This window comes from Protopterus annectens, chromosome 4.part0 (assembly GCF_019279795.1).
Source record: "Protopterus annectens isolate FY-2018-M chromosome 4.part0, PAN1.0, whole genome shotgun sequence".
NCBI classification, from domain to species: domain Eukaryota; kingdom Metazoa; phylum Chordata; order Ceratodontiformes; family Protopteridae; genus Protopterus; species Protopterus annectens.
Genome location: NC_056733.1, coordinates 983795272 through 983815955, shown reverse-complemented (window position 1 = coordinate 983815955; position 20684 = coordinate 983795272).

Here is a 20684-nt window from a genome sequence, read left to right as displayed (position 1 = left end):
ATGCATATTTCTCTATTTTGTACATGTGTCTTCTCCTCACACTTGCTTTGGTCCAATTTGTTATACAAAATGGTTGAGTTTTTATCACCCTTCCATGTGTTGGTGACAGTCCAAATTCATCCAATTTTCTATACATTTACATATTACAGCATTAAAGAAGTGAATATCCATTGTTCATTCCTAATTCTTTCTTGCAGATTCCTTAATAGTTTCTCCTTTGTTCTTCCCCCTGCTTGCCCCTCATTTCACCACATCTCTAGCTACCCCATTTTCACACCTTTAATTGGATCAAAAAATAGAATGACACACCACACACATGGCCAGACATGGTCGCTAATAAAGCCTTCACTTTTTGTTCTCTATATTTGAGTGGAGTTTGGCATTGCGCACTAATGCTTAGTAGCGGTGAATGGCTCTTCTGGTGAGATTTTGCCATCAACTGTACTAATCTGGTTATCTCTGTGCAATGCTGCTTAAACTTGTTGCACTAATGAAGCAGAGTAAAGGCAGTACTTTGAAACATTTTGTACTCTGACAGCTATTTAGACTGCTGAATTTAACAAAATGCAAATTACTATGTGGAGTGTTGACTTAAATCACTAGTCTGAAGATTTTATTGACAATAGCTTTAAGGGTTTGATTCCAGATGCATCTCTCATCATTTCTTAGTGTGATGTTATATGTGTATGATATATTTAATCACCCACATATCACAGTTTTGCAAAAGTTATGATGTTCCATGGAGATATAGTGATTACAACCCAAAATGAATACCTGAAGTGACACCCAAATCCACTGCTATCACATATTTAGCTAACCTTGGTCTGCTTTTCATAAGCTTGTTGTCCCTCTCCTAAGCCTTCTCTACCGTTAGGTCATTAACTTAATGCTAAACAACATGTAATATTAATAGCAACAGAAGAAATGCATGGCCATTAATGTGCCATTAAAACAGCACTACTAGGTGTATGTTCATGTCTCCTTGTATTCATCCCATCCATCCCAGTACTCTGTATGAGTGTGTCTATTAGGTTGATGGATGGTAGCTGCAGCCTGACTTGACTGTGCTGATGGTTAATACTAACATGTTATCTTAAATAGTTTATTATTTCTCGTGTACTCTGCAATGTTTTAAAATCATCTTTAGGATTCTGTTTTTCACATGTTTAGGTGATGATGAATGAAATATTCATATAATGCACTTTACAAACTGTCTTCACTATGAAAAAGGATATTGTACACACTTTTCAGGATATATGGCCATATACAAATAGTTAGCATATCTGCTGAGTCAGAAATAATCTTGCCTTTTCTAGAAATCTGTACATACAATTCAACTGTGATTTTCAGTGGGGCCTGCAAAGCAGCTAATAGTTGTACCACTGCATAGAGGTAGGCATTAATGATAAACATTATGTATAATACATACTTTATGGTAGTCATTTACTCTGTCACATTTACAGTAATGATCATGTTTGTTTAGGTAATGCCATCCTGACCCTATCTGCAAAAAATGGAGTGAGCTAGATTTGAACCCTGTGTTCTGACCATGAGCTTACTGCTGTTACACCTGCTGCCACAGGAAAAGCTAGGCAATGCTTGTATTTTTTGTACTTGGTATTGTCCAGAGTGCATGGCCATGCATCACTGCTTTTTCTATTTGCACAATGTAAGGCAAAGCAATAGAAATATTGGTATGTATTCCATTTAAGCAAATAAATGCATTTATTTGCTTATCACTTAACTGTGCAAATGAGGAAGGCAATAGCAACAGTTCTTTATGTCATAAAAGTTAAGATAAAATGTGATCAATAAAAAATAAAGTATGAACATCATAGTATCTGTCAGCTATTTCTCACATAACATATACTCCTAACAAATCCTCACGTTCAAGCTGCATTCATGAAATGGGAATATCACATGTGCTAACACTTTTTCATCATTTGCACAAATCATTTCATGTAGAGATACACTATGTACACAAGTGTTTGACATGTATTACTGTGGTTAGAGTCCAGTTATCCTCCATCCCATCAATAGGCATTCTTAAACACAGAAGAAGAGAAGGGGCTTTTTATTCACTGAAGACATACCTACTCAGACTCATGTGTGCCCTGCAGCAATGCACTTGCAAATGATATCTCATTATTAGGTCCAATGTCAACTACACTACAGAAATAAAGAACACAACTGCATTGTTACATTGTTTACGGACTTATACTGACACTAAACATTGGTAATCACTGATCAAAACACATTGATATTGTCTGAAAAATCTAGTACTGTAGACATCAATTCATCAGAATATGAACACACATACAACAGTGATGTTACCTGCTATAAAGTCTTCTCTAACAAAATAAAAGTCAGACTTGTGCTGTGGTGCTAACGTTAAGTTCTCTGTTCTGTTGCTTGTGCAACTAGCTAGATAGGAGTTCTAATCTCACTACAGTAAGTGTGTGTTCAGTTAGGTCTCATTCTGGAGACCATTTTAGAGCAGCATGTGAGACACTCCTACCAGCATTTTCTTCTCACCAGACATTGATAATGTCATCTACTATAAAGTCTTCTCTGACAATATGAAAGGCAGACTTGTGGAGTGGTGCTAGTGTTAAGTACTGTGGTCTCTAGCTCGTGCAACCTAGATAGGTAGGAGTTTTAATCTCACTACAGTAAATGTGTGTGAGTATGTTAATTTAGCTCTCATTCTGGAGACCATTTTAGAGCAGCATGTGAGACACTCCTAACATATTCTCAGCGCACACTGATGCTGTCATCCTCTGTAAAGTGCATTGTGACAATATAAAGTCAGTCATCTGTGGTGGCGCTATGTCTGAGTTGTATGGAATGCAATCTGTATACCTACATAGGTCTAATGTTCAAATCTGTCCTCATTCAACTGATGTGTATGTGTAGCTAGTGGTATATTACTGTCAGTATATGATCTTTTGAATCTCTTCCTTTGAATCCCAAACAGGACAAACTTTGACATTGCCTCATGAATCCAACATCCCCTTTTTCCCTCTGCCAACATAACATCCTTTATGCAAAACACTGTGGTATGTCATCATCTCAAAAATGTTTACACACATTGTAATGCACAGCCTTACAATGACCCTCTTCAAGCCATCTGCAGACCACTGAATGTGTGATTGCTAATTCTGTCATGGGGTGATGCATATGTCAAATATGGGCAGAAGCAGTATGTAATACAATCAAACACATACATACATATGCATGTACACCTACTATCATGTATCATGTAGATATATACTGATTTTGGTTTAAAGGCTATGATTTTATGTTATGTTGACCATTATCCTAATAATGTCCTATGACCCTATGAAGATTGTACATGTCAATGCTGCTGTCATCCACATGTGCTGTGTTGAGGTGTGGATGTACAGTAGCTCTACAACAATGCATCCCAGTCTGACATTTAACATATTGTATTGATAGCCACTGCTGCCATTTGCTTACATGTTCCTTCAATAACAACTGTAGTAATATGCATACTGAGGACTGTTGTCATTGGATGATGCTATGTATAATGTTGCCTTAATAAGGCATGTGTTCTTATAGTGGAGTATGTTAAGATTCTGCACATTTCTCATTCAACCATCACAATGACACTTGCAGTACAGCACAGGTGTGCATGTGTAGGCCTACCATCATGAAATTATATGTGACATACAGCAGTATTTCATCATACTGATTACATGGGCATGTGTGCTTTGTTTCATCCACTTATTGTAATGCTGGTATATACACAAAAATATAACCAGTTCAGATTCACTTGCAGCTGTGGTTAATTAATTCTATACACAATCGTGCAGCTATTCACAAGTATTACTCAGGTGTTGCTCAGCAGCATTGTGTGATGGTCAGCATTTGTGTCATTAACTGTTCTGCATGAACCACATCCACCTCATGTGTATTGTGCCCATATATGGTATTAGAGCCCTCACACCTTTTCAATGATAAACATACAGGCATATGATGTGCAAGTGATATAATGATGTGGAATAGGTAGAGTTGTGTGACCATGTTAACGGTCCAATTGTATGTCATGTGATACATTCCCAAAGTTGTATTTGGATATGTTCTTACAATTTTTGTTAAGTAAGTACACAATCTTATGGGGCATACACAGCTATGTGTACAGATGGTTGTGGATGGCACCACTAATATTCAACTGGAGGCAACAGACAGCCTGCTAGCTAACAGATTTGGACCAAACTTCAACCACCTGTCCACAGTGCTCGTTACCCAAAGTATGCATGCAAACATTACTCAGCATATTTTCTCAAGAAAGCAGCTCAACTGTGCACTGTCTAAGCCTAAAAACATGGCATCACTGAGCCATGAAAACATCCAAGGTTGTCTTATCAATACATTTAAACATGACCTAGCAGACATAGTTGGATCCCTATTCAACCACAGCCTCCAGACAGGCTATTTTCTGGCAGAATGGTGGACAGCAACAGTCATCTGTCTGAACAAGGGGGGACCATCACCTGACACAGGGAATTATAGACCCATAAGCCTGACTAGTCTCATCTGTAAACAAATGTAAAGAATCATTATGAACCTTATCAACAAGAACATTGGTAATCTTCTGACTGTGTAACAGACCCATTTTTGATTTGTTAAGGCTAAATCATGTCTGTTAAATCTGGTAGATTTCTTCAAGAAGGTTACCAAGGCCATGGATGAGGAAAAGAAGGTGTATCCTGCATAACTCAACCTGGCCAAGTCACTGAACACAATTTCACACTCAGGCATTACAGAGAAACTATATCAACTGGCCATAAACCACTACATCACCAAGTGGGTAGCCTAATAAATCTCCATCAGTACACATACTCTCAAAGTGTTTGAATTTACCTCTAGCAAGAGGCCAGTGATCAGTTCATTACTATAGGGTTCTATACAAGGTCCTATCTTGTTTGATATTTAATTCACAGAAGTTAAGATAAACTTAGACAGCCTTTGTGCAACCAGTTTTGTGGATGACTGCAAACTGTGGACAATCCTTGAATCCAGTAACAGTATTTATATCCTGCAGAAAGTATTAAAAGACACACACAAATTAATGGTGCCAGAGCTATGGAGACGCACTAAATGTCCAAAAAAGCATAATTAATTTGTTTCGTAAATCAAATACCCAACCTAATTAGAATGCAGACAGCACACCTTAATTAGTACACCCACTGTTACATGATCTGGGTACTCAGAGAGAGATAATAATTGCAAGTTCAACCACCATTTGTCCACCAGTCCCTTCTATGTGGTGCAACTCATAATTATGGGCATGACATCTAGCTCAAAGTACTTTATAATTCCATTATACTTAGCCCTCATCAGCACAATAATTGAGAAAAATGCACCCTTTTGCATGAAATTCACCACACATGTATAGCAGCTGGACCAACACCAGAGATTTTGCACAAGGAAGAGACAGAGTTTACTAGACAAGTCCTATGTGGAAAAATTGAAATGCATATCACTGTATACTATCCCCTACAGACTAATAAGGGCCGATTTGTGTCTGGCCTACAGGGCAGTATCCAGTCTGTCCCTGATGGAAATGTCACTCATCAGTAAAGAAAACTGCATGAAGGTCACTTGTTCAAAGGATGATAACTTAGTCTCTGACATAATAAATTATGTTGGAGAGATAGAAACGTGTTACAGACACTACCCCTTACCTGGAACAAGCTTGCCATTCATGTAAATTGAAGGCCTTTCCTGACCCTATGGAAGTGCAACCTACATCGATGAATGCTTAATGGCAATTGTACTCCTGATGTTGCACCCATGTCCCTCATGAATAGAGACTGATGGTCTTAGATAACATAGCATAGGCTCATAATTGTGTGAACTTTGTTCACATAGATATTTAAAATTGTGTTACTCGTGTTAAATATGGCTAGGCTTTTATGTCATCTTGCAACATTAGCCTAGTATTTGCCTATTAACCTATGAACCTATGAACTCCAATTGTATCCCAGGTACAGCTATGTTTTGACTTTTCATGGCAGTATAACATTTTCACTGACAATGCCGGGGGACAGCGATCATGTGGCACATGTGCTGAATGTTAGCATGTACTTTATAGGGTGCTCCATGTATTGTTTGGTATGTGAACATTATCACAGTGACAGCTTCCTCACTCATTGATGCTATAGTTTGCACTGCTGTTGTTTCTGTGCACATGGGCATACCTGATGCATTGCCATCAGTTTCACATACTTCTGTACCATTCATTATAACACACCAGTTCTTAATTCAAATATCAGTTGCAGAGGTTTCATAAAATATATCCATTGCTATTAAATGTAGCAGATACATGCATATACACATCTGTGTGCAGGGAATCCACTAATAATAGTGTGTTGTTTTTAAGTGTTGTTATCCTAATGGCCAATACCTGTGTTATCCAGGGATGCTTTAGTCAAGTGTATCACATTTGGCACAATGAGGTTGCACACATCTTCTGTCACCCATACAGAACTATTCTTTGGTATGCTTACTTATTAGAAATTGACAGAGCAGACTTTCCTTCAAGGGGTTGTAGAAGATGCATGTGTAATACATCTTTTTGCATTACACCCAGTAAATATAGAGATCATTGACAACATTGATGGCATATGTTCCATTGTTGCATATGTGGCTTCTATGATGACAACATCTCACATGTCTAGGACTGGTCCTGAATTCAACTCCAGGTTTAAATCTACCCCACTTAACTTCTACAAAGACAGTTTATTTTTGGAAAAGGAGTGGTGAATTCCCCTTATAGAATACTGACAATCATTATACACGTCTGTTCCTGCAGAACATGTATAATAAGTTACACTCACATGTCCTGGCAATGTCACAGATTAATGGTGTTGATATGTGCAAACTGTTTCTGATTGTGCCTACTTCTGACAGCAGTTGTCCTTGACTCTGTTGCTCTGTCTCCATGACTGGTTGTGAGGTATGCTGACATTCCAGTCATATTCAAGCAAGTCATTTTTGAGGATATTCACACAATGCACACACACCCTATTTATATACCATTCTTGCTAAATGTCCACTCCGGTGATCATGTCAGTGATGTTTATATCACAACCATTCACCTCCATTGTCATGTAATCTTGTGTGACAATTACATATATACTATCACATGTGATGCTATGCGCATCATACTCACACAGGAGGTGTAAACAGCAGTATGTACTGCGCTGTCTACATATATGCTTGATGCTATGTTACCGACTTGCCTTAGAAGTGTATATAACCTGACATATCCTATCATGGCTACATTGTCATATCTTACATACCCTCTTCCTTTTTCTTCATTCTCATTCATGTCTGTGGAAATTTTAATCAGCACAATTTCCCTACTTAGTGTATTTATGTTGCATTGTATTTGCCCCTGCTGATTACCCCAACATCTATTATTTCAGTCTGCAAAAACTTGTTATAGTGTACGTTGCACTGAGCACATTTTTCTGTAATGTGTTCATATTGCATCTGTTGAAGTGTTTTCACTCATAGTAATCACAGTGGCTTCCATACGATCTCACAGAGCAGGTTTGCCTGTACGCAAACTTGTATGCATGTTCTTTCTAAGTTCATTTTCCTGCTGGCCATGAAACCTTGCTTGTGTTACTGTAAGTACAATGCACTGCTTGAATGCCTACACAGAGTTTAATGAATCCCTGAGCATATTTAAAATAATGCATTTTGGCAGTTTGTAATAATTTGAATGCGGGTTGGAGAGCTCAGCTAAAAAAAAGAAGAATCATTTACTCCTTGATATCAGGACTTTTATTTTCATTCTCTCTTTAGTAGCTGCTTTATTATGTTCATGTTTGAGGAGGAGCCAGAGATTTGGGCATAAAGGGAAAAACTGTCATGCATGGAGTGCTAGTCTGTCGGGATTCACAAAGATACACACAGAGATAAACACATACACAGATACACAGACACATATATGCACTCACACACACACACACACACACACACACACACACACACACACACACACACACACACACACACACACACACACACACACATGCACATACAAACACGTGCCCACACACACACACACACACACACACACACACACACACACACACACACACACACACACACACACACACACACACACACACACACACACACACACACACACACACACACACACATGCACAAATACGTGTCCACACACACACAGACACACACACACACACTCACACACACATACTCTTGCAAATAAATTCTCTCTTACATGCGCACATACACAAAAACTCACATTTAGAAAATTATGAACTCATGTAATGATGTGCCTTTAGAATGTGAATGGAAACTAAACACCCTAAAAGGATGCAACACCAGCCCCTGCACCACAGAGATGTAACACCAGCCTCTGCATCACAAGGATGTAACACCAGCCTCTGCACCACAAGGAAGTAACACCAGCCTATGCACCACAGGGAGGTAACACCAGCCTCTGCACCACAAGGATGTAACACCAGCCTCTGCCCCACATGGAAGTAACACCAGCCTATGCACCACAGAGATGTAACACCAACCTCTGCACTACAGAGATGTAACACCAGCCTCTGCACAAAAGAGATGTAACACCAGCCTCTGCACCACAGAGATGTAACACCAGCCTATGCACCACAGAGATGTAACACCAGCCTCTGCACTACAGAGATGTAACACCAGCCTCTGCACCACAAAGATGTAACACCAGCCTCTGCACCACAAGGACGTTAACACCAGCCTATGCACCAAAGGGATGTAATACCAGCCTCTGCAACACAGGGATGTAACACCAGCCTCTGCAACACAAGGATGTAACACCAGCTTCTACAAACCAAGGAAGTAACACCAGCCTCTGCACCACAGGGAAGTAACACCAGCCTATTCACCACAGGGAAGTAACACCAGCCTTTGCACCACAAGTAACACCAGCCTATGCACCACAGATATGTAACACCAGCCTCTGCAACACAAGGAAGTAACAGCAGCCTATGCACCACAAGTAAGTAACACCAGCCTATGCACTATAAGGGTGTAACACCAGTATGTGCATCACAAGGATGTAACACTAGCATCTGCACCACAGAGAAGTAACACTAGCCACTGCACCACAATGATGTAACACCAGCCTCTGCACCACAAAGAAGTAACAGCAGCCTCTGCACCACAAGTAAGTAACACCAGCCTATGCACCACAGGGAAGTAACACCAGCCTCTGCACCACAAGTAAGTAACACCAGCCTCTGCAACACAAGTAAGTAACTCCAGCCTATGCACCACAGAGATGTAACACCAGCTGTTTCACTACAGAGATGTAACAACAGCCTCTGCACCACAGAGATGTAACACCAGCTTCTGCACCACAGAGATGTAACAACAGCCTCTACACCACAAGGATGTAACACCAGCCTCTGCAGCACAGGGATGTAATACCAGCCTCTGCAACACAAGGATGTAACACCAGCCTCTGGACCACAAGGATGTAACACCAGCCTATGCTCCATAAGTAAGTAACACAAGCCTATGCACCACAAGTAAGTAACACCAGCCTCTGCAACACAAGTAACACCAGCCTCTGCACCACAGAGATGTAACACCAGTATGTGCATCACAAGGATGCAATACTAGCATCTGCACCACAAGGATGTAACACCAGCCTCTGCACCACAAGGGCATAACACCAGCCTCTACACCACAAGTAAGTAACACCAGCCTCTGCACCACAGAGATGTAATACCAGTATGTACATCACAAGGATGCAACACTAACATCTGCACCACAATGATGTAACACCAGCCTATGCATCACAGGGAAGTAACACCAGCTTCTGCACTATAAGCACTTACACCAGTATACGCACCACAAGGATGTAACACCAGCCTCTGCACCATAGGGATGTAACACCAGTGTGTGCATCACAAGGATGTAACACTAGCATTTGCAGCACAAAGACTTAACACCAGCCTCTGCATCAGAAGAATGCAACACCAGCCTCTGCACCACTAGGACATAACACCAGCCTCTGCATCACAGAGATGTAATACCAGCCTCTGCACCACAAGGATGTAACACACTCCTCTGCACTACAAGCATGTAACACCAGCATATGCACCACAAGGATGTAACACCAGCCTCTGCACCACAAGGGCATAACACCAGCCTCTGCACCACAAGTAAGTTACACCAGCCTCTGCACCACAGAGATGTAACACCAGTATGTACATCACAAGGATGTAACACTAGCATCTGTACCACAAGGACGTAACATCAGCCTCTGCACCACAAGGATGTATTACAAAGTATGATTCATAAAAGTTACCCATGTAACTGCACTAGTGAGCCTACAGCTTGCCAATATTGATGAGTACACTACCCAGGTAAACAAAGTTAACTAAAATAAAATGTTTGCTTCCTGTTGTGTATATCTTACCAAGTTGGGAAATGGAGAATAATGGATTTATTGAGCATTGAGAAGTCTAATTCTTACACAGACTTTGGACATATGCTGTATTTGCCTGACTACATAACAGCTAGCATTATCACCAGTTGTACATCTGAAGAAAAATAAGGCCTAGTGTTTTACACTATATTTTAGCATTCACTAAGTTGGTGGATGGTCAGGTCCAACAAGTGTTGCTTCCTTTGAGTAACCCTGAGAAACCACAAAGGGCAATCATTTTCCAGTGTAGATTATTAGTTCATACTAGAATTACAATGAAGTATTGGTCTTTAAAGATGTGTGATCAATAAAATTCCATGAGGCTGATAGCAAAAAATATCTAAGATTTAATATTTCATTCTCATTTATATAATGGAAATTGTAGCTGAATGGATAAACTTTTCTGCAGCCACAGGATAATCTATTCTGTGCTGACATTCTACTGCATTCAGTTTTAAAGTGTCTTTGGATGTCCTACTCTGCATGGCTGATTTGTGTTACTCATTAGAGTGTTTTTAGGATTTCCATTGTGTAATTTAAGCTGTACAGTTAAATACTATTTGTGTCAAGAAATGCCTTAGTTTACACAGCAGATTATGTAGTGGACAGGTGAAAGCACTGCACTGCTCTGAGATTGTGCTGCACATCTGAACATCACCTAGTCCTTCAGACTGATGTTGTAGCACTTTGAAATCACTTTAGTACTGAAAGTTGCATTGGCAAAAACCTTTAGGTTTAAATTAGTACTGTGGGGCAGGAGGCTACTTTGCATAACAGATTTTGTAGCACATTGGAATGGCAAAGAGTGCAGTATGTCATGTACTGGAATGCTATTGATCAACATTTGGATAACCAGAGAATAGAGTAGGTTATGTTGCTGAGTTTGTTCCACTTTTCATTCAGACTAATCATGACACAGCATGCTGTATGTTACATTTTTGAACACACTAGATTTACTTTAATACTGTTGGGGTGTGTTTTAGGGTGTCATTCAGATTAAACATGACACAGCGTACTGTATGTTACATTTTTGAACACACTAGATTTACTTTAATACTGTTGGGGTGTGTTTTAGGGTGTCATTCAGATTAATCATGACACAGCATGCTGTATGTTACATTTTTGAACACACTAGATTTAATTTAGTACTGTTGGGGTGTGTTTTAGAGTGTAATTCAGATTAATCATGACACAGCATGCTGTATGTTACATTTCTGAACACACTAGATTTACTTTAATACTGTTGTGGTGTGTTTTAGGGTGTCATTCAGATTAAACATGACACAGCGTGCTGTATGTTACATTTTTGAACAGCACTAGATTTACTTTAATACTGTTGTGGTGTGTTTTAGGGTGTCATTCAGATTAAACATGACACAGCATGCTATATGTTACATTTTTGAACACACTAGATTTACTTTAATACTGTTGGGGTGTGTTTTAGGGTGTCCTTCAGATTAATCATGACACAGCATGCTGTATGTTACATTTTTGAACACACTAGAGTTACTTTAATACTGTTGGGGTGTGTTTTACGGTGTCATTCAGATTACCCATGAAACAGCGTGCTGTATGTTACATTTTTGAACACACTAGATTTAATTTAATACTGTTGGGGTGTGTTTTAGGGTGTCATTCAAATTAATCATGACACAGCATGCTGTATGTTATATTTCTGAACACACTAGTTTTACTTTAATACTGTTGGGGTGTGTTTTAGGGTATCATTCAGATTAAGCATGACACAGCATGCTGTATGTTACATTTATGAACAGCACTAGATTTACTTTAATACTGTTGTGGTGTGATTTAGGTTGTCATTCAGATTAAACATGACACAGCATGCTGTATGTTACATTTTTGAGCACACTAGATTTACTTTAATACTGTTGGGGTGTGTTTTAGGTTGTCATTCAGATTAATCATAGCACAGCATGCTGTATGTTACATTTTTGAACACACTAGATTTACTTTAATACTGTTGGGGTGCATTTTAGGGTGTCATTCAGATTAAACATGACACAGCATGCTGTATGTTATATTTTTGAACACACTAGATTTACTTTAATACTGTTGGGGTGTGTTTTAGGGTGTCATTCAGATTAAACATGACACAGCGTGCTGTATGTTACATTTTTGAGCACACTAGATTTACTTTAATACTGTTGGGGTGTGTCTGAGGGTGTCATTCAGATTAAACATGACACAGCATGCTGTATATTACATTTCTGAACAGCACTAGAGTTACTTTAATACTGTTGGGGTGTGTTTTAGGGTGTAGAGGTAATTTTGCACTCCTTTTCTATCATCTTAACAGTGTAGTAGTTTGTACTGGAATTACCTTAATCCTGGTATTGTATGACTTAGGTTACAGAGCTGATTTTGCTGCGGTTTATACTCAGTTTGATGTTGTCATGACTGCCCTACATTTAGTGGTTACTGTTACTAGGCATGTCCTGCTTTACATGCCAGATTTGCAGCTCATGAGATTGAGTCTAACAGTAGCACAGAATGACATACTGTGTGACTGAACTGCACTTTATTAGTTTTTAGTAAGAACACAGCCATACCTTTCAACTTCTCAGATTTTTGCAGAATGTCCAGATTTTTGCTTCATATTTTTTGGTTCACTTTTCATAAAATTGTGGTTTTCTGGCAAATCATTGGCAAATAATTGAAGACTGAAGTCAGAAAATGATGACAGACACTTGAATTTCAGACTTCATACCCATCAGAAAATGTATGTTAGTGCAAAATCTGCTGTCCTATTAACTTTATAAGTTTGTAAGAGCAATATTTAAAAATCGTCCCTAGTTTTCGTCCTTTGCCTCCCCCCATTACTTGTGGCTTTGTCCAGATTTCTTGCTCTAAGAGGTTGAGAGGTATGGACACAGCTCCTAGGATTATATGGTTCTTTAAGTAATGTTTTACAGCCAGTGTATCAATGCCACAGAACTGTTTACATTCTGCAAATGATTATCACTGGATATATGGTAATACCACCATCATATGGTTTAAGTTGCATAGCTAAATTTACAGTGCTTTAAAGTCAGTTTAATATTCCCAGACAATGTTCTACAGTTCCACACTCTTATTAGTACTGCCAGGGGTTGTGCTGATTTAAATTACTGATTTTTGTAGTTCATTGCATTCTGATGATGGGATGCTAAACTCTATCTTATTAAACTGTATTGTGTAGACTTCAGTATAGATGTGGTATGCCTTAAGTTATGCTGCCAATTAATTGCCACTTTGCATGCACTGTACCTGTGCCATACATGTTGTACAATGTGCATCAAAATAGTACTAAACTTACTTTTATACTGGTTGGGTATCGCTTACATTATATGACAGACTATATACTGGGTTGAAATGGGTTTCCAAATTCATGGTAAAACATTTTGCATCATCAATGAATTGCTTACCTAGTGCTGTTCAAAAATGTAACATACAGCATGTCATGATTAATCAGTGGAAAGTAATACAAACTCAAAGGGTCTCCATGGAAAGATGATAAAATCAGCAAGCAAAGGAAAATAGCATTGCTGGAACCAAATTCATTCTCAAGTCTTGGTGAGTACTTTCACAAGGTGGAGCCTGTTTTTACAAAATCTCACCAAGATGACAATGATATATAGACTGTATTTTATAAAGCATATATCATGGACAGAAGTCGGTTAAAAAAAAAGACAGCTGGGTGTAAAAGTCCCAGGAAAAAAGTGTCCAATGTAGGTGCACTGGTGCCAGGATTGAAAAAATGACAGTGTAGAATCCTCAAGGCACAGAACATTCCTACAATGGGGATAGGCCAGGCTCAGGGGGAGGACATCCACCCTGTTCTAGAAGGAAGTAGTAGTCCACAAAAAAATGACAAGCCAAAAAAGCCATAAAGATGATAGAGTGGACTGTTGAGGATAAGAAATAAATTATGTATTCTTACTATTATGCAAGAAGCCCAGAATTTCTGGATAGAAGATATTCAAAAAGATTAAGAGAGAAATTAGAGGGAATAAATATACTCATACAAAACTGTCAAAAGTTTCAAATGCAAATTTGTGTTCATTAATACAACAGATTCATGAAAACATTATATGGACCAAGAAACCTTGGTCAGTTTGGAAAAAGAAGTGACTGAGGAAGTTCAAAAAAAGAATCACAAAAACAAGGCTTCAAATGTTATTCTAAAATAACAGAATCTAGAGAATTTTGAAAGGTATAAAAAGAAATTTAGACAGGGTGACATACTGCATGACTGAACTGCACTGTATTAGTTTTTAGTAAGGAGAGAGCCATTCCTCTCAACTGCACAGATTTTTGCAAAATGTCTAGACTTTTGCTTCATATTTTTTGGTCCACTTTTCATAAAATTGTGGTTTTCTGACAAATCACTGGCGAATAATTGAAGACTGAAGTCAGAAAATAATGATAGACATTTGAGCTTCAGGTGTCATACCCATCAGAAAATGTATGTTAGTGCAAAACCTGCTGTCTGGAAAGAAAAGGAGATTTAACATCGTGCAATATTTATGCAAAGGAGAGAGCAAAACTTATCAATACAAAAGGAGCAGCACCAAAGATATTTGAAGAGAAATACAGGCAAAGGTATCCTGATATGGAAAATGTTATAATACCAAAACAATAAGTAAACAAAGGGGGAAAGAAGAAAAGAGGATGACTAATGGAGAAGTTAAAGAAATAAAATTAAAGAAATAAAAGCTAAAGTTATGGATTACCTGCCAAGTGAAGGAATTAGTGAAGAAAACCCAACTCTTGTAATGTCACAGCATGTATGCAAAAATAGAAGTGCTAATGGATAAAGGTCAATAAAATCACACAACTTTTATGAGCAAAAATAAAGATGACCAACCACCATGGCAGAACATATTGTAAAGTTCTTTAATGAACATACAAAACAATAAAATAAGTCAGTAAGAGCGTTTACTGACAGAGTCACTTCTTCAGACCATATACATACACTACTATAACTCATTCATTAAAAATCTATAGTAAGCCAATCATCTCAATGAAATAAGTCACATGCTTTGAGCACTGGCTTTAAAGAAACATAATCATTTATGCCAGGACTCCTAGCAGCTTGCATACGTATAATCCATTTCAACTCATTACATTCTGTTCTATTCTTTATGTCCCCTCCAATCAAGTTTGCATTCATTAATTCTAAAACAATAAATCTAAAAATATGGTTAAAACCAAATTCAGCAACATGTTTTGCTAATGCATTAGTGGACTTCAAATTCCTGATATCATTCATATGTTTTAAAACCCTCTCTTTAAGTGTCCGATTAGCTTTTCCTATATAATACACTTGACAGGCTGTACATTGTGCATAATAAATCAAATTATTACTTTTACAATCTGCATAAAAGTCAAATTCTATATTATAATCTAAAACTGGGTGTTTAACAGGTGAAGTAACCCATATAAACTTACAAGCATTTCATGAGCAGCATTGGAACATGCCCATGCGATTGGAGCTTCAATAGTCGGTATTTAGCTGATGTCTATAGCATAACTGACATTTCAGACTTACTATTTTAAAAGAAACTTTAGGTGTCTTACTCAAAACTTCTTTTAGGTGTCTTACTCAAAACTTCTTTTAACCCGTGGTAGTGATGCTGCGGTAGCGTTGTCGCCTCCCAGCAAGATGTTGTCGCATTCGATTCTCAGCTAGAGCGTCTTCTGTGTGGAGGCATGCATGAATGGGCATGCCTTTGTTGAAGGTTGTGCATCAGGGCTGGTAACTCGGCACGTAAAAATCCACTGCCAAACATTAGCGGACCGGAGTTCCGCTGTGGCGACCCCTAACCGGGATAAGCCGAAAGATACAACAACAACTCAAAACTTCTTTTAAGTCTTGTTCAGGCATAAGGAGTGACCCATTTCTTTTAATAATATCACATAGTATACCTATATCATTGGAATAGGTCAATTCAATTCTAAGATCTCTATTCTGTCTAGATGGAATCAAATAAGAGTGATTATTCACATCCTCAGCAAAGTAAGGTCTAGCAGAAGTCTTTCTAAGGGAAAGTACTTATTTGATGATATTATGAATTTCATTACATGAGTAACCTCTATTCATGAGATCTCTAATCATGGTTTCAAACACCCAATCAATAGATTCATCTCTATTATGTAGTCTCATGGCTCTTAAAAATCCGCCTTTTGCTACATTTCTTGGAATATGTCTTGGGTGCATGCTTGACTTATGCAGAATGGCATTCTTCTTGCATGTTTTTTTATACATCTTTGTATCTATCTCACCCAGTATATTTTTTCTTACTACCACATCCAAAAAGTCAATAGTGGTATCAGACCATTTATAACTAAATTTCAGAAAAGTAGGGGTGGTATGTATATATTCTATAAAATCAAGTAGTCTCTGTGTCATTCCTTTCCATACCAAAAAAATATCATCAACAAAATGTCTGTAATAACTTATACATTCAAGGAAAGGATTATTATTAAGTATTTTCTCAAGCTCCTACTGTGCCAAGACCATATTCACATATGTCTTCGCACAGACTGTTCCCATGGCAACACCAGTGCATTGTAAATAAAAATCCCTCTCAAAAATAAAAACATTGTTTTCTAAAATCAACTCAACCAAAGTATATATTAGTATACCCTTGTTATTAGATAGATTACTATGTATTGACAAAAAAGCTTGATGTTTTGAACAGAGTGAAATGCTTCTTGAGTTAGGGTACGAAGCTGGGAAAGATTGTCAGAGGTAGAGATTATAGTAGAGTCATCTGCGTATTGTATTAGTGTGGGGAGAGTTACAAATGTGTGAATATGTTAAATAGCAGTGCTACAAGGATGGAACCTTGTGAGACTGGTGCTTGTTGTTGAGGTAGCTAGAGAGCCAGGCAATAGTAGCATTTGAGAGCTTGAGCTTGGATAGTTTAGCCAGTACTTTATTATGGGAGACAGTATCAAAGGCTTTAGAGAGGTCTAGCACTAGACCGGAGGCTAGTCTGTTGTTGTCTCGGGTTCTGGTGATAGCCTGTGTGAATGATATTAGTACTATGGTTGTGTTGCGATGAAGGTGGAAGCCATGTTGTATAGGAGATAGTAGGTTTTCTTGGAGAAGTTAATCTATTAGCTGCTTGTGTATACACTTTTCAAGTATTTTTGATGGGGAGACAAAATGCCTATAGGCCTTTAGTTAGAGGAGTCGGTGGAGAGCCTCGCTTTGTGTATGGGTATGGTAAAGGATTTCTTCCAAATGTCAGGGATTATGGATTCTTGGATAGATCTATTGATAAGTATGGAGACTGGATAGGCTATGGAGTTAGCAGCGAGTTTTAGGAAGTTAGGGGGTAGATGATCAGCTGACTGAGATCACGTTTTGAGTTTGGTAAGAAGGGATTTAATGTAAGCTGTAGAAACAGGCTTTACTGAGAAGGATGTATGGTGGGAAGATGGAGACAGTGAAGTTATGTTGAAGATGGTGCTGTCCGTTTGAGTTAAGTTTTTGATGGTATCAATGAAGTAGGAGTTGGGGAAGGGTTGGGTATAGCCTGATTACCTGGGTGCAGTAGTTTGTTGATTGTAGTCCAGATGTTTTTGGCATTGGAGTGGCAATGATGGCAGTAATCAGGACTATTAAGAGAAATTCATATGATATAATGGAAGTAAATAGGATATATCACTGTGCATCAGAACTGATTGTAGATAAAGTCTTATCCCAAAAACACAAGGCAGTAAGGGAAAGGACGGGGGGGGGGAAATCAAATACCATCATGGAAGTACTGAACACAGAAAACTATGAAGCAATTAAGGCAAGAAGTGTCAGTGTTAGAAGAATATAGAAGAGGGAACAGATCAACAGAAATACTCAGAAAGACAGATACGATGAAAACATGAAAGCAACATGCAGTATTCGAACAGGCCAGGATTTATTATATACTACTGAAAATAATAAAGCAACACGCAGTATTCGAACAGGCCAGGATTTATTATATATTATTGCAAATAATAAACTAAAGATTTCAGCACAGGCAGAAAAACTTCGAAGATATGCAGATATGTATAAAGGAAGGTACAAAATAAGCAATTAACTGATGGCCAAAAACAGTTTTATATTGAATTGAGAAACAAAGGCAAATGAATAGAACCACTGCCAAGAAAGAAGAAATAGACACATTTTAGAGAAATATCTATGAAGACCCTGTGGAACATCAAAACTAAAAGCAAAATCAAACCAAGAATGAAAATCACTTGGCACCACAGGACCCGGAAGCACGTAAACAAAGGCTTTCAAAATAAGCAGATGAAGAAATCAAACAGCTGCTAGGTCTCCAAAAAGATCCTTTAATGTAACCAGGCAAAGTAAAAATCCACAATATCTTCCAAGCGCTTTCACTCGACCACATGTGAGCTTTCTCAAGGCAAACAACATTGCTGGAAGTTCATTCACATTAAATACTTCCAGAATCCTCACATGACTTCCTGTGAACCTTTCCCAACAGGAAAATCACCATATAAGGAAATTCTAAAATACATTCTTATTATCATTAAAAATAATTCATTTTCTAAAAATGTCTTGGCGACTGAATAGCATAATGAACTTAAAATTGAATACAAACTATTAAAATGTGTCATAAAACAATTCTGTAAAATGTTTTTATAGTTTTATAATACAAATAAGTGCAGTAACCCCTTTTAACCATCGGGGGTGAAATCAAAACTCCAATTTAAAACCTAGAGTTACTAACTGGCATTGTAAAACATTTCTTATCTGAGTTGCCAATGTATAACATTCCATATATCATATTATAAAATCTTATGGATTCAAAAGTGAATAAAACAATAGATGTCATGTTCTGCTAAACTGTGTTATAGACGAGCTTGTCTCAATTTCAAAACACTAGTGATGTTGAGAGTGTCATTCAGACCTGGGTATCTAGTAGCATCTAACCGGAGCTGCCAAAATAGCTCACGGTATTCTAATTTTGACTCCCAACTACCCCCCCTTATATCCAGTTGTACCTGTTCCAACACCATAAACTTTATGTCCATGTCCTTACACGTCAAGGAGTGTTTATAAAAGGCATTACTTTCCTTCCTTACATTGATGTCATTGAAGTGTTCGTAAACCCTTCTCCTAAACACCCTTTCGGTTTTCCCAGTGTAAAAAGCATGGCACGTAACACAGCAACCAAGATAGACCACACCCTTGGATCCACAGTTAAAATGTTTGTTGGAATGGAACTTAAATCTTCTAGAGGGAAGGTAGTAGGACCCCGAATTTAGCATAGCGTGACATTGCTTGCACATCCCACAGGGATACGTGCCTAATTTCTTTCTATTGTGATTCTGTGGATCCTCTAACCTAATATCTAAAAGTTCTTTCAAATTCCTGCCCCTTTTCCTAACAAAAGAGGGGTAACTGGGCATAGAATTCTTAAGATCTTCCTGAAGTCTGAGAATGGGCCAATATTTCTTGATAATCTTCTTGATTTGATCTGAGTTGTTGGAGAAAGTATGTATAAAACTATTTTTTCCTTGTAAAATGTGTTTTGAAGGGTTTGGGGACATCTCATTTTGCAAGGAAAAAATAGTTTTATACACACTTTCTCCAACAACTCAGATCAAATCGAGAAGATTATCAAGAAATATTGGCCCATTCTCATTCTCATTTTGAAATTGAGACAAGCTCGTCTATAACACAGTTTAGCAGAACATGACATCTATTGTTTTATTCACTTTTGAATCCATAAGATTTTATAATATGATATATGGAATGTTATACATTGGCAACTCAGATAAGAAATGTTTTACAATGCCAGTTAGTAACTCTAGGTTTTAAATTGGAGTTTTGATTTCACCCCCGATGGTTAAAAGGGGTTGCTGCACTTATTTGTATTATAAAACTATAAAAACATTTTACATAATTGTTTTATGACACATTTTAATAGTTTGTATTCAATTTTAAGTTCATTATGCTATTCAGTCGCCAAGACATTTTTAGAAAATTATATAAACAAAACTGGATACCAAACCAAGGATCCACGACGATGAATCAAACAAACAAAAATCCACCACAGCAATGGAAGAAAACAGTTACAGCAAATACGAAGCGAAATCCTTTATTGCCACAAGATACAGACTAAGCGCTTTCACCAGTAAACTGGTATCCTCAGAGACTCTGAGGATACCAGTTTACTGG